The 25,347-nt window shown below is 36.2% G+C and overlaps 1 long non-coding RNA gene across 2 annotated transcripts in view; it reads right to left on the bottom strand.

Annotated features, from left to right (window-relative positions):
• The window catches only part of LOC129532143 (uncharacterized), a 217,690-nt gene extending 213,532 nt beyond the window's left edge, over positions 1 to 4,158 (bottom strand). For both annotated transcript variants that reach the window (XR_010129648.1, XR_010129649.1), the window contains exon 1: positions 4,050 to 4,158. This is a non-coding gene — a long non-coding RNA (uncharacterized lncRNA). The remainder of the gene's footprint in view (positions 1 to 4,049) is intronic.
• Between the last annotated feature and the right edge of the window lie 21,189 nt (positions 4,159 to 25,347).

Below are 25,347 nucleotides of genomic sequence, written 5' to 3' on the forward strand. Positions count from 1 at the left end.
AAACTCCTGACCTCAAGGGATCTGCCCCCCTCAACCTCCCAAAGTGCTGGGATTACAAGCATGAGCCACCATGCCTGACCTACATGCGTATTTTTTGTTTGACCTCTGTGAACTGTTTATCTTCCTGCCATTTCAATCATGTATCATATATATATATATATACACACACACATATATATGTATACATAATATGAAATAAATATAAAAATAAAACTATATATTCCTTTTTATGTCCAATCTTTCAGTTTTATCTTTATTATGAGGTTTGTTTAGTGTGCTTAGTCCACTGTACTACCAGAAACAGAAGGCTGTCATTAATTTGTATTTGAGCTCTTATATCCCTCCCTCAGCAAGAGTTTTAAAAGATCTTAAATATAGGCTAGACATGGTAGCCCATGCCTGTAATCCCTGCACTTTGGGAGGCTGAGACAGCAGGATAGCTTGAGCCCAGGAGTTGAAGACAAGTCTAGGCAACAAACTCTCTATAAAAATTTAAAAATTAGCCATGCACGGTGATGTACACCTGCAGTCCAAGCTACTCAGGAGGCTGAGGTGGGAGGATTGCTTAAGCCTGGGAGTTCAAGTCTTCAATGAACCAAGACTGCACTGCTGCCCTCCATCCTGGGCAACAGAGCAAGCCTATGTCTCCAAAAAAAAATGACCTTAAAAATCTGGAATCCATAATAATATCATAATAACACTTATGAATTTTTCATTTTACGTAGCATCCTTAATTCCTTATAACTGATTGTTACTCCTTACATCTTGATAAACAAACATATAGGCTATGGATTAATTTACCCAATAATTTGTGTGCCTTATATGCTCAAATCTACAAAAATAATTAGAAAACTCATGGAACATTTAATTTGATATAGATGATTAGAGTTTATATATATATCATGTCACCTTTATTAGTTTTTAAACCCTAAGAACTGAATAACTATAAAATGAACATGCCAATTATAACACATTTAATGGAAAAAATGACCTTTGCAAAAACTTTTTTATTTTTTCTAAACATTCCTATCATTTTAAAAGCACATATTAATGCAGGGATCATCAATGCAAAGTCGTTGAGAATGTACCACACCTTCAGGTTTGTATCAATCAGAATCCAGTCTTTGTATTTAATCTGTCAGGATTACCACTAATCAGAGAAGCATGTTCACATGTAGATCAAATAAGGTATAAAGCAACATGTATTGTATGATATAGGCAAGTTCAATTCTCACAAAAGCCACTTCCTCTCTGAATTTGAGAAGTTACCAACCTATAACTCATATAGAAATTATAAGGAACTTTTACCTCCTAAAATTTTGAGAGCTTGAAAATGAAAGACAAGATCAATTAGAAGGCAGCACAATTTTCAGAAGATTGTAAGTCACCAATATATAAAAATCTTTATTTTTATTATCATTATTATAATCACTAGTACTACTGACCAGCAAAATAAAAATCGCCCTTAATGATTTCAAGTCTACTATCATTATCCTTATGTAACAATTGGTTATTTAAGATAAATTCTTTCTTTTCTTATCCCTTTCTTTATCATAAGCAGACTCATTTTCTTTCATAAAGTTTCCTCTATTACAGAACGTGACCACATTTTCCACATTTGTTAGGCTTTGTCAGGTGGCAAAGGTTACTGTGGATGATACAGGTTATTTTAAAAGATGCAAGAGAAAGTAAGGGAATTAGAAACAATGGTGTTAGGGCTCAAAGAGAAGACACATAGTGTTCAAGTAGCCTGAAGGATGCATTATTGACTTTACAGGAAGTCCAGTAAGTGGATACCTCAATAAAGGCAGCCTCCCTGGCTGTCTCGATTGCATTATTCCTGCACTCCCAAATATTAGAATTTCTCTATAATTTCCTCTCTACCTTGTGACTTTTCCTTTCCTACGCCTTTTGCTTAGTCATAGCCTCTACCATTTGGCTTCTTTCTATATGTCTTCTTCCTATTAATCTTATGTCCCATTACCAAATTGAGTCCATCTTTATACCTTTCTGTCAAATGTCTTTTGTTTTCTGCATTTTTTTTTTCATTTTGTTCCTACTGTTGCTGTTTGACAGGGCTGTGACACCAGAATATCTAAAGGCTACTGGCCTGGCTATAAATTGCTTTTGCCTCTATTATACACCCACACTTGATCCAAGCAGCAACTTAAAGGGGACAGACTTCTGTGATACTACACACACACACACACACACACACGCTTAGAGCAGGGGTGTAGAAAGGTTGGCAGTCTGAGGACTGAGCAGTGAAATCAGTCATTTTGTTCAGTCCTAATCAGAGTGATCACTTATTTGGAAGAATCTTTTCCCTCAAATCCAGTACCTCAAAGGTATTGTGATCATTTTGTCATTGATAAATGCTCATGTCTTTTCTCTCTCTACTTCCAAGCCACATAATTCCTATATTCTGTTCTCAGATCATTTCTTTATCCCATTCCTTCTGATCTAAGAATAACTGACCCATTCTAATGTATATTTTTACACTTCTTTGATATATTCCCTTGAATAGCTATAGAATACTACCTTCTTCCATGCACATTTCTCAATCATTTCAAGCTTTTCTAAGTTATTGACCTGCTGATAGATATTACTTTGCTATATTCTTGCCTGCATCATTTGATGTGCTGAGACTGCCATCTTACCCTGACACATTTCATTAATGTACTTTCTTTAACAGTATAAAACAATAGATCAAGAGAGTTCCCTGTAGCAACTTTTCATCTTAGACAAAATAAATGCTTTTATTCCAGAATCACTGCTTCTGTTGTTTGATAGCCCATTAATATTCTGGCATTTGTTTATTGTTACATTCCTTTACAGATTGCTCCATTGCATTTTTTAAATGTCTGCAATATCAAGAGGTGAGAGAGGAGAAACTCAAGAAAGAAACTAGCTCAATTTATTCAAAGAAACACCCTTAATTCCTATCAAAATAATAATATTATAAAGTCCCTGGATGACAGTCATTGTATTCTATTTTGTTTGAGCCAAAACAACTCACTTCTTTAGGTTATTTTTCTGAGACAAGTAACAAAATCCACTCTATTATTTTGGTTTCTGACTTCAGTTTCAACTATTTTATTCATGTGTCATAGCACATATTGTGGAGAAATAATTTCAAAGAAGGGTTACCCTTTGTTATGCTGATCAGACTTTCAAAATCTATTTTTTCCTGCTACAACCAAAAATTTACACAAAAATTAATATCTGTTGCTAAAACTTAGAAAAATAAGATTTATGTACTTAGCATTAAGACTCCAAAGATTCAAAACAGGCCAGGAAATATATCTGTTATATATTCTTTTTGCTTTACTTCATTTTAAGATGAAATGCTATACAGGTACTTAAGGTAGAATGATAAACAAAAAGCAGCAGACAGAAACAACAGATATCTACCAGAATCATCATGAAAAAACTAAGTACAGAGATATTAATATGTCCATAGTATGTTTTATTTTATCTTTTATGTTGTCAAGATTCCTGCTTAGTCCAATTTAGTACTTTATTTGTATAATAATAACTGTATTTTAATATAAACTGTTAAGAACTAATAGATAGACTAAGTATTGGCACATATTGGAACAAAATATAACCACCATTAAAAGTTACGAAAATCACACACAACACATGCACACACACACATAAACACACACAAAGAAGTTTGTATTCCATTGACTGACATACCGCAGGGGACTCAAAAAATATCTGTTGCAATTAATTGGTAAACAAATGATGATTCTAACTGAAAGACCTCCTCCTCTTTTGGTAACACTTTAGGGTGTTGTTTTCATAATATTCTTTTCAAAGAATCCAATGTTTTAAGTATTTGAGGACTGTATGACACAACAATGTTACTGAGGTGTACTGTAGACTCCAGGCAGAAGCTGCTCCTGAAAGACACTCAGACCTCAAACAGACTGCATACTTGTAATCACAAAACTACATTGTATTAGTCTGTTTTCATGCTGCTGATAAAGACATAGCTGAGACTGGGCCATTAACAAAGGAAATAGGTTTAACGGAGAACTCACAGTTCCACGTGAGTGGAAGGGAGGCCGGCCAAGAGAGACTGCGTAGGGGAACTCCTATTTTTAAAACCGTCAGATCTCGTGAGACCCATTCACTATCACGAGAACAGCACGGGAAAGACCCACGCCATGATTCCATCATCTCCAACCAGGTCCCTCCCACAACAAGTAGGAATTATGGGAGCTACAAGATGAGATTTTGGTGGAGACACAAAGCCAAACCATATCATCTATAAAAAGGTCAGCAATAACAGTGGTGAAGTATGACATTTCAGGGTCTATTTTAGCTACAGGAAATGGGCATGGTTTTAATTTTTCACTGATTTGGTTGTGGTAATATGTCATAATATTCTTAAACAAGGACAATTGTACCTGGTAGTTGTCAGAGAGTTACATAAGCATAGTCTAAATCTTTCAAAGGTTTTCATGTAAAACAGTTTGGTTTCTGTTTAAATGCTGAGAATGAAATAAAACTGTTTTTCAACTTCAGCTCAGCTCTCTCGTTTCAGATGTCCATAAGCAAAATTTAGCAGTTGCTTATAAAAGTTTCAGTTGGAGATATATTGGACCATCTGTTTCATTTGCTCTCCAATACTTGAAGATAAGTAACCCCTGGCATCAGAAGCAAATACAACAGCTGTGATTTTGCTTGTAGTATGCTAGTTGTGCTATCAAGATTCCAAATCCTAGGGTATCATAATGTCTTCCAAGGCCAAATGATTTAAAACCAAGGTCAGTAGATTGTTCTCTGAGGACAGGGAAAAATAATAGTTTAGGATTTGATCACTCAGGTATGGTGACAATTAGCATTAATTTGTGACTTTTAGATACTGAAATTGATTTTACCACTAAAGTAGAAAGTTTCAAACTGAATAAGGTATGCACACATCAATCTAATAAATGTGGATGATCAAAGCAAACCAGATGCTTTACAAACATCTCCTCTGATCTATGTGAGGGGTGTATAGCATTTCTTAAACTCCTTATATTATCTCTAAATCACAACATTTAGTCCATGCCACTGCTCATTTGACTACTAGTAAATTCAATTAAGATCATATTTTATGGAGTCTTCTCTTCTACTGAGTTTTAGGTAAGCCGGAATATTTGGTCTTGAGTTCATATTGAACACCGCTTGCCCAAGCCAACATGGCTTTTCTGAAGTGTTTCTTTTGTTCCTATGCCTATTCTTTTGTTCTTATACAGGAATGCTTTGCTGTGGCTCTCAATGCTTTTAGTATCCTGGTCTGCTTTCTCCCCTCTATTTGTCCACCCAATGCCCAATTCTCCTGCCATCAATTCAGAGGGCCTGTCATCTAAGACTTCATGCTGCATGTACTGCTGCTACAGGTAGACAGTTTCATCAGTGCTCACCCCTGATCCTCCGTACTTCTTTCAAATCAATCAATGTGAATGGCCTTTCCTCTTGTCTTCTCACAACCTGGATGTATTTCCTAAAACAAATGTCTGGTAGAAGTTCTCTTCTGGAAGTAGTGCAAATATTTTGTTTTGCTTCCAAAGTTCCTAAGTCAAAATAACTATCTTTTGGGGATGAGAAAGAGTTTGCCACTTTTTTCATTCACTTGCAGCAACATAAATCTGAAATAAACTACCTTCTCACTTGTAGGTGTACTCACGATGCAGGGGAAAAGTACAAAATATTTTACAAAACCTTCTACTTCAAAATATTTATCTTCTATTAAAATGCATTTTATGTATTAAATCCTCTTGAATAGGTTATTTATAAGTAAGGTTTAGATGATAGGTTATATGCTCATCTTATTTATGAGTAACTTAAGTTCTTTTCTGTGTTACTAGTTATTTGTGAAGCTATTACATTCAGAATCAAAAGTATTTTTCATTCAACTAAGAAATAAAGCTTTGATACTATCAACCTACATTAATAGCTCAGGTGACAATGATGAATAGAGTCTTCCAAATTTTCAGATTTCAGTATACTGATAAACAAAGTTCAATGAATTTCACTAAACATGGCTTACCATCTTGTAGAAATGTCTTAATGGGTAAAAAGCATGATTCACATATAACTATTTTGCCCTAAATACAAGAAAATAACATATATTTTTAGAATTAATTTCTAGCCAGGGATTAGGACAGGCTTTAAAATATTATATTACCACGTAAGATTTTAGGAAAAGTTCTTAATACTGCTGACATTTTAAAACTTGCCTGAAAAACTGGCCGTTGGCATATTCTAATCCTACTAGGAGGACTAAGTAGCAAAGCTTATCTCTCATTATTTTTTCCTCTGGGAGAAAGGACAAACAAAGAGGTTTGATAAATAACTAGTGAATATTAAATGTCAGTGATCAGTATTAATTTAGGGTAATTGTTTTAATGTATGGCCAATTGACATAACATTACACGGACTCAAATATTTATCAATGATACAAGTTCATTTTGAGGGTGTACCATTTATTTAAAATGAATCTTCCTGTGGACAAAGTGCCAAGCATTCTGAAAATTCACAGGTCCCAGTTTCCTGGTTTATTTTGTTCACTCCTGACTTATTAACCCATTTAATTAAAAATGACATATTACTTCCTATATTTGTATTCTTTATATATAAATCTGCCAGAACAGAGAAACAAATTCATCTTCATTCTCATGACAGAGATGGAGAAAATTGCCACTTGTCCAAAAAATATTCATTACATTTGTGATCTTATAAACAGCATCCTGGAATTTCTCTCCAGTGTCACTTGGATTTATTTTAGTGTATACTATTCAAAGATAATGGCTGAAATCAAACGATGAATCCTTTAGTGAATTGAAAAGCTAGTGTGGCTTCCAAAAATACGACAGCTTTTGTTTCTTCTTAAAAAGTCCATCCTCCATTGCAGGGATTTTTGGCATGCCTAAATTTATGTCCATTTGTTCATTTGTCACACAAATAGAAATGCATCCTTTAAGCAACAGACACAATATGGGATGCTGCAGGTGAGATAACAGCATGGCACATGGTTTCTGTTTAAACGTTCCTTACAAGCTAATTATGGAGATCAGACATTGCACAGATATCTAATTCAAGGTGGTGTGTGTGTGTGTGTGTGTGTGTGTGTGTGTGTGTGTGTGTGCATGCCATGCAAGAGATACAAATTTGGTACTGTAGAAGCATACACAGGAGGAATCACATGATTCTGCCTAGATAAATCAGAGAAAGTAATTTAAGAGGAAAATAATATTGGCTAAATCTTGAGGCTTTGAACCTTGATTTTGAAAAATTGGTCATCAGGAGTAAGGAGCACACCTAGTCAGAAGAAACACCATGAACTCACCCAGGGCAAACACTACTGTTTTTAACTTCTGGAAATCTTTACAAATTGGCTGAAATTAAGGTAATTAAGGTCAAATCTTAATTTGATCAACACTGAGAAATTTCCTGGAATGTGGGATTTTCAGTGTTAAAACAAGGACACACATGAACAAACTGAGATGATTGCTCACCCTAGATTAAATACAAGTTTTTTCCTACCTTTGTCTTCTTCCCAATGTTATTCTTATTTCTATGTCATACCTTTCCAACTTCAATCTACAAGTATCTTTACATATGAATCTAATAATCCATTAAACCCAGCAAATCAGTTGAAGACTTTCCCCCTTTTGTGTGACCTGCAAGGGTTTAATCTTCATTCTCTTCAGAAAGTGGGGTGGAGAGATACTACATTCAGACTCCTTAGCATGGCAAAAACAACACAGAAAGGTAATGATGATAAGAATAATAATAGCTAACACAAATTGAGTTATTACTAGGGGTTGTTCTAAGCATTTCATGTATATTTATGCATTTAATACCTGTAACAACCATAAGAGATGCGAATATCTGTGAAATTGTTACGGTGAGAAAACTCAGGCATTGAAATATTAAGTAACTTGTCCAAGTGCTGAAACTGGAAGTAAAAACCAAAGCAATATGACTTCAGATTCAATCCTCTTCATTACACTACTGGATTTCCATATAAAATCTAAACTTTATATTCTGCAGTATTTAGAATAAGATGCAAGGTCAAAAAAGGTTGGGTTTAAAAATTTTTTTTTCATTCCTTTCTTTTTTTTAAGATGGGAAAGATTTAAGGAGATTTAAAGACTGAAGACAGTAGAAGTCCAGAAAAGAAACGGAATGCTACTGGAAGTTGTAAGAGGAAATCATCAAAGGGGAGCATTGGCCTTGAAAATTCTTCTTTCAGTGGAGGGAGGTTAATGCTGTTATTCACCAGACTTTATAGAATAAAGAAATAGATGAAATATAGAATCTAGGAAATATATAAATGAAAATGATCTCAAGTTAAGTGAAATGACATTATTTTTCCGTAACTATTTTTCAAAGAATTTCCTTTTTTTGCATTGAGAAAGAGGAGATTGAAAAGGGATAGATCAAGTCGATGTGTAAGGCTTACTAGGGTAAAATTCTGTCAGTCAAGCTCATTGCTCTCTCTGGAACATTTTTCACATATCCTTCTGAATAAAACTCTTCCCTTAACATCTAGTACAGTCTGTTTCTATCTCTCTAAACACATGTTCCTAATCTCATTCCTGGATCTTACTCTCCTTTTATCAAATCTGTGTGTGCCCTAAAGGTTTATTCATGTAATTTTAACATTCATTCATCCACAACTGTTTTCCTCTATCATTGTGGTAATGTCAACTCACATATTTGTTTCTCATTACATATGTTTAGTGAAATTAATAATCATAGGACAAATCTTGGATTTGTCAAAAATTTGATAAGATAAATTTTACAGTGGATTCTATTGCCACAGTTTTTACACAGAAAAATAGTAACTTCTGAAAAGTTTTCTTCTTGTTGGCAGGAATAAACAGTTCGCTGTTAATTTTTTGTGTAGCTATATCTACATGATAGTTAAATATTTCAACATCTAAAATATTCTGCCATCTTAAATCTACAGTTTTATTAATAGTTTTTTTTTGCTTTTATTTTAAAATTTCAATGTTGTCATTTATACTTCTAGTAGAAAAAAAAAAAGCCAAAATACTTCCTACTAGACTTAACCTTGCAGCACTATCCACTTTAAAATGGAGTTGGATTGCCTGGACACAGTCTAAAAACAAAATCATATTGCATCATCTAAGGAGAAATAAACTCATTTTCAAGGAATGAAAACTCTAGAGGCTAGAGAGACACTCTCTGATTATTTGTAAAAAGAAAAAAGAAAAAAAGTCTAGACCCTGAACAGATCACTTCAAGGCAACTTAGATTTTTTTCTAACATGTACCTCAAAAACTCTTCCAGCCTCTACCCATTACCCAGTTCCAAAGCCACTTCCACATTTTTAGGTATTTGTTACAGAAGCACCCCACACTTGGTACCAAAATCTGTATTAGTTTGCTAAGTATGCCACAATGAGTACTACAGACTGGGTGGTTCAAACAACAGAAATCTATTTTCTCAAACTTCAACATCGAGTTGTCAGTAGGGTTGGTTTTATTTTGCGGCCCCTCTCCTTACCTTGTAGATGGTTGTCTTATCCCTCTGTTTTCACACAGTCATTTCTCTGTATATGCACGTGTGTGGTCTTTCTGTGTGTCCAGATTTCCTCTTCTTAAAGGACACCAGCCATATTGGGATAAAGATCACACTAAAGCCCTCATTTTAAATTAATAACTTATTTAAAGACCCAAATACAATTACATTCTGAGGCACTAGGGGTTAGGACTTCAAAATATGAATTTATTGGGAACAGAATTAACATGCACTACTTTCAAAAAGTGCTGTATAATTAACAACATTTAACATGTAGACATCTCTGTTATTTCAAAGAAACAACTGAGATCAAGCAGTTAAGAGACTCGCTTAGAGTTACATAGCTAATTAGAAGGATAGCCAGGACTGGGTTTTCATATTTTTTTCCCTATTCTTCTAACTATCTTTCAGAATGCCTCTTGCATATTTCCTTTCTGATGCTATTCTCTTAATCTTTTTTTTTTTTTTTTTGAGATGGAGTCTTGCTCTGTTGCCCAGCCTGGAGTGCAGTGGTGTGATCTTGGCTCACTGCAACCTCTGCCTCCCAGGTTCCAGCGATTCTCCTGCCTCAGCCTCCAGAGTAGTTGGGATTACAGGCACCAGCCACCATGCCCGGCTAATTTTTGTATTTTTAGCAGAGACGGAGTTTCACCATGTTGGCCAGGCTAGTCTTGAACTCCTGACCTCAAGTGATCTGCCTGCCTCGGCCTCCCAAAGTATTGGGATTACAGGCATGAGCCACTGCACCTGGCCTATTCTCTTAATTTTTAAACTCTACCTTGTCTTTCTTTTTCTCAAATTCTTAGGTATGGTGACAATTAGCATTAATTTGTGACTTTTAGATATCTGAAGATATTCTTTTCACTGCCATGGCTTTTAATACTATAACTATACTTCCACTCTGGATTTGAATTTCCAGCTTCATCCCAACTCTGTCACTGAGCTTTAAACCCACGTGTCTACTGACCACTGGACACCTCTACTCAGGTGTCCCCAGACTCCTCAAATCCAATCCCACTCACCCCCAAAATATCTTCCTTTTTATATTTTATGTCCTTAAACTCCTTCTCCTTTGAAATAAATCTCTGAATCACTCAACACTTACCTTGTCTAAAGCTAGAAATCCTAATACCATTTTAAATGTTTTCCTTTACCACACCCCTCATATACAATTAATCACTATGTCTCATTTCTTCCACCTAAAAAATCTTAAATGGGCCCAATCCTTTTTTATCAGCTCTTCTTCAGTTCCCAGAATTCATTTTCTTGCCTCCTGACTTTTGTATATGTTATTCTCCTGATAGGGAAATATATAACCAACTTTACATGTCACTAATTTAATATCATTGTGCTCTGCTGTAAACTTAGAAATAACTGTTTCTAGGAAAACTTTGCTGTTCACACTGGATTCGTTCCCTCTCCCTGTGCTCTATTCCTGCTGCACTGCCGCTACCATGACACTTAGTGCTCTGGATTCTTGGGGCCTGAACAATTGTCTGAGTGCTACCCACTCCCTCAGTAGGCTTGCCATTCCTGTAGGACAGAAGCTATGAGTTCTTACCATACCTCTGTAATGCTTCTTTTTGAGAGGAGGTAATAATCACATAAACACTACTTGTGGTGAATGAATTCTGGTCTACACAATTTTAATGAAATATTTATTCTATTTTATTAGGTTGCCACATCTTTGGCTAACATTACTGAAGACTCAGGTAGACAATTTATATAAAAACAGATTTAATTTTTGGCAGTACATCTAGCCAAGATAACATGTAGAAAATAAGATTCAGCACATAGAGATATATCTTTATTAGTCTTGTGTCTTGGGTTTTTTTTTTCTTTTTTCCTGAAAATCAGATTGAGGGATGTAACTTAGTAAAAGTGTCTCAGTTCATTTTGTCTGCCCTGGCACTTTAAAATTCATTTAAAGTTTTGAAAAATGGATGCTTAAGGAACACGAAGATGTTTAACAACATTAGTGTGCAGTGATAAAAAAAAAATATGAGAACAAAAGCAATAGTACCTCAAATTAAAATATAAGGACTATATAACATTTTTAAAATGTGTATACTAAATTATGATGAAATGAAAGTGACATAAATAGACAGAAAAGTGGTTACCTACTATATTTAAACTTATTAGCAATTCTGGCAGGCCGAACACAGGCAGGGAGTTTTGGACGAAGGTGCCTATTACAGAGTGATCTGCAATCTGATCACTGAGGCAGAGCTGCAGGAAAACCTCAGAGAAAACTCAGGTCAAGTCTCATTCAAGTTGTCTTAGCCATGACACCATTCAACTCAAAGAAGTAAATGCATAGGATTTAAAGTATTTCCTATATGCATATTTTCATAATGCTATATCTTAATATTTTACATTAAGGATTTTATATTTTGATCATAAATGAAAGGAATACTTCTAATAGCTGAGGCATCTGCAAAAAGCTGGGTGCAACTACAGGGAAAATGTCTGAATGTGTAATAGAGTAGAAAATTAGGTAAAAATAAGCATTACTATTTGGCCTTGTTCTTTATATTTTTTCCCAGCTGTCTTCAGTAAGGCAACAATAAGAAAGAGGTGATAGAGACAGTGTAGAGATAGGAATTTTGACATTGATTTCCTTACCAAGGAGAAGATATGTTGTTAGTATTAAAACATATATATCTTAAATGTTTGAATGGGTTGGAAAGAGAGGGACCTTTTTGGAGGTTGAAAAGAACTTTAACAATGTATATGTATGATAGATTATTTACCCATATTTCCAATTTGCCTTTTAGATATATCATTTTTACATTGGTTTAGATCCCTACCAGAAATTGACTGGATGGTCCATTGGATGGTTCTCATTACCAAGAAGTTGTCTAGAATGTATTAAAGGAGGTATTATTGCAAGAAAATGTACATATGCCTAAGTATTTAACCTCTCAGTGATCATCCTCCAATGCCACTTTTGGCTTCAAGTTGATTAGGATAGCCCAGGAGACCATCAAATAATCTTCATTTTTAAACAGGTTTGGCAATTCTAACTTTATCTGCCATTCTGCTATTCTATTGAAGGAATCATTTTGGAAGCTCTTACCATGGATCCCAGCTGACCCCATGCTGGTAGCCTTAAAGCCCAACTTCTGATTCAGTGAGGTTTCTGGGCAATACTATAGAGGCAACTGTTCTTACTGTAATAATTCCTTAATCTTGTATACTAAGGCTAAATATCCTATGTGATGGGGTAATGAAATATAAATAACAATTTGTGTTTTTGGCAGTGGTGGAGTGTAGAGGAAGGAGAGGCTCCTTATGACTTCTGAAAAGGTCATTAATCATAATCACTGTTGTAACAAGCTAAAGTTACATTTTCTCCACTTCAGCAATTGAAAAGTCCATTATAAGTTGATAGACCTGGGACAATGTTATATATAGTATATGTAATTCATTTATAAATATTTATAAATACTCTGTTAGCCTCTCACTCTTTTCTAGAAGACTAATCTCTAGAAAGACAATCTTGAATAATTTTTTAAATTGCCATTCCTGTCAGTATATGTGATATGGTTTGGCTATATCCCCACCCAAATCTCATCTTGAATTGTGTTTCCCATAATCCCCATGTATTGTGAGAGGGACCCGATGGGAAGTGATTGGATCATGGGGGCAGTTCCCCTCTGCTGTTCTGGTGATAGAGAGTGAGTTGTCATGAGATCTAGTGGTTTTATAAACATCTGTAACTTCCCCTGTTTGCACTTATTCTCTCCTGCCACCCTGTTAAGAGGTACCTTCTGCCATGATTGTAAGTTTCCTCAGGTCTCCCCAGTCATATGGAAATGTGAGTCAATTAAACCTCCTTTCTTTATAAATTACTCAGTCTCAGGTATTTCTTCATAGCAGTGTGAGAATGGATTAATACAATAAATTAGTATGGAGAAGTGGGGTACTGCTTTAAGCATACCCAAAAATGTGGAAGTAACTTTGGAGCTGGGTAACAGGCAGAGGTTGGAATAGTTTGGAGGGCTCAGAAGAAGGCAGGAAAATGTGGGAAAGTTTGGAACTTCCTAGAGACTTGGAGGGCTCAGAAGACAGGAAGATGTGGGAATGTTTGAAACTTCCTAGAGACTTATTGAATGACTTTGACCAAAATGCTGAGAGTGATATGTACAATGAAGTCCAGGCTGAGGTGGTCTCAGAAGGAGATGAAAAATTTGTTGGGAATTGGAGTAAAGGCCACTCTTGCTATGCTTTAGCAAAGAGACATGTGGCTTTTTGCACCTGCCCTAGAGATTTGTGAAACTTTGAACTTGAGACAGATGATTTAGGGTATCTGGCAGAAGAAATTTCCTTTTGTTTTTTTGTTTTTTTTTTTTGAGACAGAGTCTTACTCTGTCACCCAAGCTGGAGTGCAGTGGCACAATCTCAGCTCACTGCAAGCTCCACCCCCTGGGTTCATGCCATTCTCCTGCCTCAGCCTCCTGAGTAGCTGGGAATACAGGCACCCACCACTACTCCTGGCTAATTTTTTGTATATTTAGTAGAGACGGAGTTTCACCATATTAGCCAGGATGGTCTCAATCTCCTGACCTCGTGATCCGCCTGCTTCAGCCTCCCAAAGTGCTGGGATTACAGGCATGAGCCACCACGATCAGCCTGGCAGAAGAAATTTCTAAGCTGCAAAGCATTCAAAAGGTGACAGAGCATAAGGGTTTGGAAAATTTGCAGCTTAATAATGCAGTGGAAAAGAAAAACCCATTTTCTGAGGAGAAACTCAAGCCAGCTGCAGAAATTTGCATAAGTAACGAGGAGCCAAATTGTAATCACCAAGACAATGGGGAAAATGTCTCCAGGGAATGTCAGAGACCTTCATGGCAGCCTCTTCCGTTACAGGCCTGGAGACCTAGGAGGGAGAAATGGTTTCCCGAGCTGGGTCCAGGCCCCCATGCTGTGTTCAGCCTCAGAACTTGGTGCCCTGCATCCCAGCCACTCCAGCCTTGGCTAAAAGTGGCCAAGGTACAGCTCAGGTCATTGCTTCAGAGGGTACAAGCCCCAAGCCTTGACAACCTCCATGTAGTGTTGGGCCTGCAGGTGTGCAAAAGACAAGAACTGAGGTTTGGGAACCTCTGCCTAAATTTTAAAGGATGTATGGAAACACCTGGGTATCCAGGCAGAAGTCTGCAGCAGGGGTGGAGCCCTCATGAGGAACCTCTGCTAGGGCAGTGCAGAACGAAAATGTGGGGTTGGAGCCCACATATGGATTTCCAACTGAGGCACTGCCTAGTGGAACTGTGAGAAGAGGGCCGCTGTCCTTCAAACCCCAGAATGGTAGACTCATTGACAGCTTGCACTGCATGCCTGGAAAACCCACAGACACTCAATGCCAGCCATGAACATAGCTGGGAGAGGGGCTGCACCCTGCGAAGTCACAGGGGCAGTGCTGCCCAAGGCCATGGGAGTCTACCTCTTGTATCAGCATAACCTGGGTGTAAGACATGGAGTCAGAGGAGATCATTTTGGAACCTTAAGGTTTAATGACTGCCCTATAGGAATTCAGACTTGCATGGGGCCTGTAACCCCTTTGTTTTAGCCAATCTCTCCCATAGGAAATGTCTGTATTTATCCAATGCCTGTACCCCCATTGTATCTAGAAAGTAACTAACTTGCTTTTGATTTTACAGACTCATAGGCAGAAGGGACTTGTCTTGTCTCAGATGAGACTTAATAGTTGAGCTTTTGGGTTAATGCTTGAATGAGCTAAGAATTTGGGGAACTGCTGGAAAGGCATTATTGTGTTTTGAAATGTGAGGACATGAAATTTGGGAGGGGCCAGGTACAGAATAATGTGGTTTGGCTCTGTGTCCCCACCAAAATCTCATCTTGAATTGTAGTCACCTTAATCCCCACATGTCATGGAAGGGACCTGGTGCGAAGCGATTGGATCATGGAGACAGTCTCCCCCATGCTGTTCTGGTGATAGTTATGAGTTCTCACAAGATCTGATGGTTTTATAAACGTCTGGAATTTTCCCTGTTTGCACTCATTCTCTCTTCTGCCACCCTGTGAAGTGGTGACTTCTGCCATGATTATAAGTTTCCTGAGACCTCTCTAGCCATGTGGAACTGTGAGTCAATTAAACCTCTTTTCTTGATAAATTACCCAGTCTCAGGTGTTTCTTCATAGCAGCATGAGAACTGATTAATACAATGTGTATGTATGTGTGTGTATAAATATATATGATCTATAGTAATAGATCATATAATGTGGCCATATGAATAATTTAAAATATGACAAAAATACATAAAGGCATCAATTAGGTCTTCTCTGGACCTCATGGTGTTCACATTCACTGCCATCAAGTGAATTGGTAACTTTTTAGAAATTTCCAGAACCAGTATAGAAACTGGCTTGAGTAGCTAAAAGACAACCCAAACCCCAAGAAATACTCTGAGCAGAGTAAAATAATCCACATCATTAATTTTATTAATCAAGAATAGGCTAAGAAAACAAGAAATCTAAATTCTGAACAAAGGTGAACAAAAAGAATTATAGAAGCAGCATCTAAGACTACAACACTAGATTTACAAGCAGTCTGTATAATAAGCTCCTGCCCATTCCTTCCAGATCCCCTTAACCCCTAGTTCCCAACAGAGTCACTACAAACACACAGGCACAGGCATAGATACATCACCTTTGCCCACTCTCTCTGCTTACTCTCTCTGAGACACTAAGGATGACCTGGGTAAATGAAGAAATTTATATCTTTAGCTTATTAGGAGAAAATAGCATACCTCTGACATAAAGGACTAAGTGTATTCAGGTTGCTTTTTGAGAGATAAATTATAAATCAACACGATAGCTCTTAGATGCCCAAGGTAGCAAGATTGAGAGTTTCAATATAACTAAGGAAAGAAAAGATCAATCATTACATGGTCACAATGGAAGTCATGAAAAAGCATCATTACCAAGGCCTTGCAAACTCCATCCACATCAATTAAACATTCTGTCTTAGGGAAGATTTATCCCCATTATGGGTATAGATGTGTTAGAATATTCGGGCATAAAGCTATTAAACATTAAAATCCTGTAATTCACTACTCTTGCTCTCATTTCAGGCTTTCCAAGCATCTGTCTGATGACTGAGGTAGCTTCCTATAGAGAGAGGTCAGGCTAGTCAGGCCTTCATGAACACTGAGCCTGGTGACAGGACATTTCTTATTTTAATGTAATACCCTAGAATCTTGATTTATACAGTTCACTATCTTAAGGTTGAATCTCCTTGAATCACTCAATTTCAGTGTACTGGCAAAATAGCATTTCTGGATCTGCCCAGCTGAGGTTAGGTAAAGGATCAGGTAAATATCAGCATTTCTGGATCTGCCCAGCTGAGGTTAGGTAAAGGATCAGGTAAATATCACTTCACTCCATTTTATAAAATCTATACCTTTCTGGCAAACCTCTGGCTTCACTGTCCGCCTATCTTTAAAATTTCAAAAATGCCTACTTTTTTGGTTTATGATGGGTATTAAACACAATTATATATAAAATGAGCCTGGCCTGGTGCATTTTATTTAAGGCTCATATAACATTGCTTCTCTTTCTGAACTTGAGAGCTCATAAAACAACTTTAACATTGTGGCACTCTGGTGCTCTTTCTGCCTCAACAGGAAAAACTTAATGCCCCAAACTAAGCTGGGTAATATGCCAGTCTATAGTAGTTTTTAAATAATATGCTTTTTCTTGATTATAAAAGCAAAAGATATATTTAATTCAGACACATAGAGAGCTATAAAAAGAGAAATAAAATCATTCATAACCAGTGGCATACTAGTAAATATTTAACAGCTGGCTCTTTGGGAAAAATGTATATGTTGATATACTTACATAAGTTTTTACAAGTTTTGGTGATATACAAATGATAATGAAATACATAATATTCTTTATTGTAAATTATATCTAACGTACGAATTTGTATACAATGCTTTCATGGATTTTTTTGCCAAATTCTGTTATCTGTAGACAAACTCTGGTTGTAATCCAAACATGATTCAACAAATAGAGTTTTATCCTAGTCATCTATTACTTTTTGCAATACAGTTATTGTCATTAAATCTGAATTGTGATCTCCTCTTAAACTATTTATCACCCTTATACAAATTATACTCATTACAATGAGACCTATTTCATCTTCAGCACTAGACATGCACACTTTAATCTATGCTATTAACTCTTTCTCTATTACTTTCCTAACTCTAGGCAAACAACAAAATATTGAATCAAGTCCTGATTTGAAGCATTGGCTGATTTCAAGCTACCCAAATGGCATCACTGAATGTGGAGATAAGAAGTGATGTGCAGCAGCACACCATTATACAGTATTTCCAACATGTAGATAAAGAAGACATAAATAACCTGAAAAGTACAGATAATAACTATATGCCTTGAATGCATTTTATTTTCTCTGAAGTACATTCTTAAGTGATTTTTTCCTATATTTTGTGGGTGACAAATTGTCTGAGTCTTGGCATATTAAAAGTTTCATTAATTTGCCTTTATATCTGGATAAGAATATAGCTGGGTATAGGAATCTAGTTTCAGATTATGTCTACCCATAAATTTAAGATTATTGCTCCACTGAGCTCTGCATTTGTACTCTTGTCACTAAGAAGTACAGTATTAGGAGTTTTTTTCTCTACTGTCGGTAGCTGGGTTTTAGTCATTAAAAAAAAACTAAAGATTTTTGAAATTTTTGATTTATTAAAATTTTTGTTATAAGAACTTGCAGTCTGCATCATTTCTATTTTAATGTGTGTAGAGTCTGTTTATCATTTTCTCTTGAAACTCAGGGTTTTTTTTGGTTTGTTTTTTTGAGACAGAGTCTCGCTCTGTTGCCCAGGCTGGAGTGCAGTGGCGCGATCTCAGCTCACTGCAAGCTCTGCCTCCCGGGTTTATGCCATTCTTCTGCCTCGGCCTCCCGAGTAGCTGGAACTACAGGCACCCGCCACCACGCCCAGCTAATTTTTTCTATTTTTTAGTGGAGACGGGGTTTCACTGTGTTAGCCAGGATGGTCTTGATCTCCTGACCTCGTGATCCGCCTGCCTCGGGCTCCCAAAGTGCTGGGATTACAGGCTTGAGCCACCGTGCCCAGCCTGTTTTTTGTTTTTAGAGACAGAGTCTCACTGTGTTACTCAGATGGGTCTCGAACTCGTGGCCTCAAGTGATCCTCCCATCTCAGTCTCCAAATTCCTGGATTACAGGTGTGAACCACTGTGCCCAGCAGGGCTACTTTTAAATTTGGGGGAAATTATTTTTAATCATATTTTTAAAATATTTTCATTTCTTTATCTTCTCCTGATATTCCTCTGAAACAAATTCCAGAGCTATTACATCTGTCCTCTCAGATAAGTTATTAGTCAAACTAACCTTCTTTTTATATTTTTGCTCCATTTTCTGAGCTATATCCTTCATTTTATTTTTACTTTTAAGGGAGTTTAGGGGTAATCTGTATAGGAACCAATAAAAGAGGGGATGGCAAAGGAGCCTGGCTTCTGATGTTATCAAAGATTTCACTATAAGAATAGGTGTTATTTATATGCCTAAATTATCTTAGTTTACTCTGGATTTATTTTTATCTTACCAATGCTGTTTTTTTCCATATACTCAATTAATATTTTTAGATTGTTCATTTATTGCAATTACAACATTATTGCTCATAATATTGAACATAGGATCCTATTATTTCTCAGTGCAATATTCTCTGAATTGTTTATCTCTGAGTAAAACAAATAACTTTTAAAGTAATATTTATGAAAACAAAAACCGTTTACTTCTGGGTCAGTCATTTAGTTTTCCATCTTTATCACTCGTAATTTTGTGTTTCCTTGGTTTGGTAGTACTAATGTGTCTATTCATGTTTATAAATGATGAGCTAGAATAATTAACAGATTATGGAGTTTTTTGAAATTGTGTATATTTATTTATCCAATTAGCTTTGATCATGAAAGGGAGGGTTCTCTGCTGGCTCTGTGAATATGATGGGGCATGCTCTTTAGTCAGCACAGTCTCCTTTAGACCACACAAGAAGAAAGGAGGCAGCTGCCAAAAATATGGAGCACTTTACTCTGAAACTTGAGCTTTTTAGTTTATTTCACTACAAAGTGAAACTAATGTTCTTTTTTGTTCTCCCTCTCATTGTTTGTTGTGGGGATCTGGACTTACAGGATATGCTTTAAAGATGTTTATGTTTTTATGCAGTAAAATTTTCCAGTCTTGTGTCCATTTTTTGTCTTTCTTCTTTCTTCTTATTTCAATAGGTTTTTGGGGAATAAGCGTTGTTTGGTTACAGGAATACATTCTTTAGTGGTGATTTTTGAGATTTTGGTGTACCCATCACTCTAGCAGTGTACACTGTACCCAATGTGTAGTCTTTTATCCCTCACCCACCTCCCACCCTTACCCCCAAGGCCCCAAAGTCCATTGTAGTATTATTCTTATTATTTTGAGACAGAGTCTTGCTCTGTTGCCCAGGCTGGAGTGCAGTGGTGCGATCTCGGCTCACTGCAAGCTCCGCCTCCTGGGTTCAGCCATTCTCCTTCCTCAGCCTCCTGAGTAGCTGGGACTACAGGTGCCCGCCATCACCCTCAGCTAATTTTTTGTATTTTTAGTAGAGATGGGGTTTCACCGTGTTAGCCAGGATTGTCTTGATCTCCTGACCTCACGATCCACCCACCTTAGCCTCCCAAAGTGCTGGAATTACAGGCGTGAGCCACTGCGCCCGGCCTCCATTGTATTATTCTTTTGTCTTTGCATCCTCATAGCTCAGTTCCCACTTATGGGTGAGTACATAATGATGTTTAGTTTTCCATTCCTGAGTTACTTCACTTAGAATAATGGTCTCCAATTCCATCCAGGTTGCTGCAAATGCCGTTATTCCATTCCTTTTTATGGCTGAGGAGCATTCCATGGTATATGCATATATATATACTACATTTTATTTAACCACTCATTGATTGATGGACATTTGGACAGGTTCAATATTTGTGCAATTGCGAATTGTGCTGCCATAAATATATGTGTGCAAGTATCTTTTTTCATATAATGGCTTCGTTTCCTACAAGTATTGAGAATGCTGGATCAAATGATAGATCTACATTTAGTTCTTGTAGGAATCACCACACTGTTTTCCATAGTGGTTGTACTAGTTTACACTCCCACAAACAGTGTAAAAAATGTTCCCTTTTCAACACATTCTCACCAACATCTATTATTTTTTGATTTTCTGATTATGGCCATTCTTGCAGGGGTGAAGTGGTATCACACTGTGGTCTTGATTTGCATTTCCCTGGTAATTAGTGGTGTTGAGCATTTTTTCATATATTTCTTGGCCATTTGTATATCTTCTTTTGAGAATTGACTATTCATGTCCTTAGCCCACTTTTGATGAGATTGTTTGTTTTATTGTGGCTGATTTGCCTGAGTTCCTTGTAGATTCTGGATAATAGTCCTTCAGTTGGATGTATAGATTGTGAAGATTTTTTTTCCCACTCTTTGGGTTGTCTGTTTATTCTGCTGATTATTTCTTTTGCTGTGCAGAAGCTTTTTAGCTTAATTAGGTCCCATCTATTTATCTTTTTGTTTCACTTGATTTTGGGTTCTTTGTTATGAAGTCTTTGCCTAAGCTAATGTCTAGAAGGGGTTTTCCAATGTTATCTTCTGGAATTTTTAGATTTAAGCCCTTGCTCCATCTTAAGTTGATTTTTTGTGCAGGTGAGAGACGAAGATCCAGTTTCATTCTTCTACACATGGCTTGCCAATTATTCCAGAACCATTTGTTGAATAGGTGTCATTTCCCCACTCTATGTTTCTGTTTGCTTTGTCAAAGATCAGTTGACTGTAAGTATTTGGCTTTATTTCTGGATTCTGGATTCTGTTCCATTGGTCTATATGCCTATTTTTATACCAGTATCCTGCTGTTTTGGTGACTATGCCCTTATAGTATGGTTTAAAGTCAGGTAATGTAATGCCTCCAGATTTTTTTTTTCCCCTAGTCTTGCTTTGACTATGTGGGCTCTTTTTTGGTTCCATATAAATTTTAGGATTTTTTTTCAAGTTCTGTAAGGAATTATGGTGGTATTTTTATGAGAATTACATTAAATTTGTAGATTACTTTTGGCAGTATGGTCATTTTCACAATATTAATTCTACCCATCCAAGAACATGGGATGTGTTTCCATTTGTTTGTGTCATCTTTGATTTATTTCAGCAGTGTTTTATAGTTCTCATTGTAGAAGGTCTTTCACCTCCTTGGTTAAGTATATTCTTAAGTATTTTATTTTTGTTGCAGCTATTGTAAAAGAGGTTGAGTTCTTGATTTGATTCTCAGCTTGGTCACTGTTGGTGTACAGCAGAACTACTCATTTCTGTACATTAATTTTGTATTCTGAAACTTTGCTGAATCCATTTACCAGTTCTAGGAGCTTTTTGAATGAATATTTAGGGTTTCCTAGGTATACAATCATGTCATCAGCTAACAGCAACAGTTTGACTTCCTCTTTACCAATTTGGATGCCTTTTATTTCTTTCTCTTGTCTGATTGCTCTGGCTAGGACTTCCAGTACTATGTTAAATAGAAGTGGTAAAAGTAGGCATCTTTGTCTTGTTCCAGCTCTCAGGGGGAATGTTTTCAAATTTTCCCTATTCAGTCTAACATTGGCTGTGGGTTTGTCAAAGATGGCTTTTATTTCCTTAAGGTATGTCCCTTCTATGCCAATTTTGCAAGAGATTTAATCATAAAGGGATGCTGGATTTTTTTCAAACGCATTTTCTACATCTTTTGATGTAGAAAGGGATGCTGTATTTTTTTCAGATGCATTTTCTGCATCTTTTGAGATGATCATGTGATTTATGTTTATGCAGTGTATCACATTTATTGGCTTGTAGACATTAAACCATCCCTGCATCTCTGATATAAAACCCATTTGATCATGATGGATTGTTTTAGACATGCAGTTGGATTCAGTTAGCTAGTGTTTTGTTGAGGACTTTTGCATCTGTGTTCATCAAGGATATTGGTCTGTAGTTTTCTTTTTTTTGTTATACCCTTTCCTGGTTTTGGTATTAGGGTGATAGTGGCTTCATAGAATGACTTAGGGAGGATTCCTTCTTTATCTTTTGGAATAGTGTCAATAGGATTTGTACCAATTCTTCTTTGAATATCTGAAATAATTCAGCTGTAAATCCACCTGATCTGAACCGTTTCTTTCTTGGTAGCTTTTTAATTACCATTTCAATTTCACTGCTTGCTATTGGTCTGTTCAGATATTCTATTTCTTCCTGGCTTAATCTAGGAGGGTTGTATATTTCCAGGAATTTACCCATCTCCTCTAAATTTTCTTGTTTATGTGTATAAAGTTGTTTATAGTAGTCTTGAATGATCTTTTGTATTTGTGTGGTATCAGTTGTAATTTTTCCAGTTTTGTTTCTAATTGTGCTTATTTGGATCTTCCCTCTTCTTTTCTTGGTTAATCTAATGGTCTATCAATTTTAATTTATATTTTCAAAGAACCAGCTCTTTGTTTCATTTATCTTTTATATTTTATAAATTTGTTTCCATTTCATTTAGTTCTGCTCTGATCTTGGTTCTTTTCATCTGCTGGGTTTGGGTTTGGTTTGTTCTTGTTTCTCTATTTTTTTGAGTTGTGACCTTAGATTATCTATTTGTGCTCTTTCAGACTTTTTGATGTAGGACTTTAATGCTATAAACTTTGCTCTTAGCACCACTTTTGGTGTATCCCAGAGGTTTTCATAGGTTGTGTCACCATTATCTCTCTGTTCAAAGAATTTTTAATTTCCATCTTGATTTCATTGTTAACCCAATTATCACTCAGGAGCAGTTTATTAAATTTTCATGTATTTGCATGGTTTTGAGGGTTTCTTTTAGAGTTGATTTTCAATTTTATTCCACTGTGGTCTGAGAGAGTACTTGATATAATTTTGATTTTCTTGAATTTGTTGAGACTTGTTTTGTAGCCTATTAAATGGTCTATTTTGGAGAATGTTCCATGGCTGATGAATAGAACACATATTTTGTAGTTGTTGGGTAGAATGTTTTGTAAACATCTGTTAAGTCTGTTTGTTCTAGGGTGAAGCTTAAGTCCATTGTTTCTTTGTTAATTTTCTGTCTTGATGACCTGTCTAGTGCTGTCAGTGGAGGATTGAAGTCCCCACTATTGTGTTGCTGTCTATCTCATTTCTTAGGTCTAGTGGTAATAGTTTTATAAATTTGAGAACTCCAGTGTTAGGTGCATATATATTTAGGATAGTGATATTTTTCTGTTGGACTAGTCCTTTTATCATAATATAATGTCCCTCTTTGTCTTTAACTGCAATTGCTTTAAAATTTGTTTTGTCTGATGTAAGAATAGCTACTCCTGCTCACTTTTGGTGTCCATTTGCATGGAATATTCTTTTCCACCCCTTTATCTTAAGTTTATTTGAGTCCTTATGTGTCAGGTGAGTCTCTTGAAGATGGCAGATACTTGGTTGGTGAATTCTTATTCATTCTGCCATTCTGTATCTTTTAAGTGGAGCATTTAGATCATTTACATTCAATGTTAGTATTGAGAGGTGAGGTACCATTCTATTCATCATGCTATTTGTTGCCTGAATATCTTGCTTTTTTTGCATTGTGTTATTGTTTTAATAGGTCCTGTGAGATACATGCTTTATGGAAATCCTATTTTGTTATATTTTGGGGATTTGTTTCAAGATTTAGAGATCCTTTTAGCAGTTCTTATATCGCTGGTTTGGTAGTGGTGAATTCTCTCAGGATTTGTTTGTTCAAAAAAGACTATCCTTCATTTATGAATCTTAGTTTCACTGGATATAAAATTATTTGCTGATAATTATATTGTTTAAGGAGGCTAAAGATAGGACCCCAATCCCTTCTAGCTTGTAGGGTTTTTGCTGAGAAATCCGCTGTTAATCTGATAGCTTTTCCTTTATAGGTTACCTGATGCTTTTGCCCAACAACTCTTAAGATTCTCTCCTTTGTCTTGACTTTAGATAACCTGATTACTATGTGCCTAGGCAATGATCTTTTTGTGATGAATTTCCCAGGTATTCTTTGAGCTTCTTGCATTTGAATGTCTAGATCTCTAGCAAGGCCAGGGAAGTTTTTCTTGATTATTTCCTCAAATATTCCAAACTTCTAGATTTCTCTTCTTTTTTGGGAACACTAATTACTGTTAGATTTGGCCTTTTAACATAATCCCAAATTTCTTGGAGGCTTTGTTCATTTTTTTATATATTTTTTGTCTTTGTCAGATTAGGTTAATTGAAATGCCTTGTCTTTGAGCTCTGAAGTTCTTTCTTCTACCTCTTCTACCTATTTGATTCTATTGCTGAGACTTTCCAGTGCATTTTCTGTTTCTCTAAGTGTGTCCTTGATTACCAGAATTCGTCATTATTTTTTATTTTTGCTATCTATTTCACTGAAGATTTTTTCCTTTCATATCATGTATTTTTTTTTATTTATTTCTTTAAGTTGGACTTCATCTGTCTCTTGTGCCTCCTTGATTAGCTTAATAATCCACCTTCTGATTTGTTTTTTCTGGCAATTCAGAGATTTCATCTTGGTTTGGATCTATTGCTGGTGAGCTAGTGTGATCTTTTGGGAGTGTTTAAGATGTTTTGTCATATTACCAGAATTTGTTGTTGTTGCTGTTTTTCCTTCTCATTTGGGTAGACTATGTCAAAGAGAAGATCTGGGACTCAAGGGCTGCTGTTCAGATTCTTTTGTCCCACAGCATGCTCCCTTG

Source organism: Gorilla gorilla, chromosome 11 (assembly GCF_029281585.2).
Source record: "Gorilla gorilla gorilla isolate KB3781 chromosome 11, NHGRI_mGorGor1-v2.1_pri, whole genome shotgun sequence".
NCBI classification, from domain to species: Eukaryota; Metazoa; Chordata; class Mammalia; order Primates; family Hominidae; genus Gorilla; species Gorilla gorilla.